The sequence below is a fragment of the Eurypyga helias genome, unplaced genomic scaffold (genome assembly GCF_000690775.1).
Source record: "Eurypyga helias isolate BGI_N326 unplaced genomic scaffold, ASM69077v1 scaffold16111, whole genome shotgun sequence".
Lineage (NCBI taxonomy): Eukaryota > Metazoa > Chordata > Aves > Eurypygiformes > Eurypygidae > Eurypyga > Eurypyga helias.
In genome coordinates this window covers 1-1,598 of record NW_010231617.1, presented here as the reverse complement: position 1 = coordinate 1,598, position 1,598 = coordinate 1, and positions in this window count along the sequence as shown.

The window sequence follows — 1,598 nt, the reverse complement described above, 5'->3', positions numbered from 1 at the left end:
AAAGAGGATAGCTGTTGTGGAAAGTTGTTACTACAAAATATGGAAAACATGAGATCTAACGGTATGGTAAAACAAAAATAACCTTCAATAGCTGTTCTAAATTAGGCAGAGCTTAACGGCTAGAGACATACTTCAAGTTATCATTTGAAAAACTATTCAGCTGAGGTGCAGTTCATCCATTCATGTCTTTTAGTTGGCAGGCTGGCTCTTCTGAAGCCAGTGACAAAACTGCCAGTGGGTTTAGTGGCATCAAGATCCGTTCAATATACTCCAACATACCCGAGCTCCATTTTCATCCAAGAAACGATACAGCGTCATAGGCCTGTTTGATATGCTATGAATTCGTTGTTGTCCTGAGCTGGCCAAAATGACTGGGGGTGGTACGGAGTGCAGGGCTGCATAGCCATCATTTTCACACTGTGCTATTAAAAGTAGGGGGAAGTTATTGCTGCTGGAGGGGAATTTACCGAAGGAGAATTCCTGATGGGAGGAATGCTTTAAAACTTCTGTCCTGCGTGGAACTGAGAGTTTGACATTTTAGTGTATTGAACAGTCTTTAAAAGCTTGTTTTGGTGCCTGAATTACTACATTAGTAACTTTTTTTCTCTTTTGTAGTATTAGGTTGCTCTTTTGTATGTGAAAGTAAATAGCTGGTTTACAAACACAAGTGTAATGTGATATTGCTGAGGTTCAGTGAATTACAACAGAGCTCTGCTTTTCCTTACTGCAGATAAGACACGAGCAGTGTATTGCTTTTCAGGTTGCTGAACACTTAATGAATTTTGAGATGAGATTATTCAGATCATAGCTAGATAGTTTGAAGGTATGCTTTCTTCAAACATGACATCTCTTCATTAAAAGCTGCAGGTATAATTTCCATTTTCATTGCGTAGTCTTCAGTTTCTTATTCTAAAAATGTCCAGTGTAGCTACAAAAGTGAAAAGATTGATTAGAAATGTGAGAAAATCTGAAGATAACAGCTAAGAGTCTTTGTTTATTCAATACTGTTACTAACTTAACCAAAATCCCATGAATGTTTGTAGTGGTTTAGTTTTTGAAGGCTGACACTGAAATTTTAACGGAACTAAGAGATGGGAAAAGGAAAAATATGCTTTTTATATATCTGGACCTTTATACTGTGCCAACAGTAAGTGGTAATGATTTGTAGCATTACTTTTTTGTAGTACAGAATTCTTTTGCAAAACGTGGAGATGGACTTACACATCCAGCCAGTCAATAAAAATCCATTGCACTAGTCTTAGTTTAGCAGAGTTGAAAATACATAGTTTAAAAGACTGTCTTTCTTAATGATCTTCCTGTATCTTCCTTAGTATGATCTTACCATAATGTGTACAAAATGCATTTGGATAAACAGACTTTAAAATGTGAAATTTAAAAGTCCCATGGAAAAAGATGTAAGCAAGCAGGTGGCTTAAAAAGTTTGCCTGTCTCTCTTAACCTCTTAATGATGTTCCTTCAGCTCATACAGCCTTTTTTTCAGCCCACCGAGTAAATAATAAAGGACTTTTCCCCTTCCTGTTTCCCTGTCAGCAGGGTTGGTTGAACTGTAAAGCTGCCTAAATAGTTTGTAAGTATAT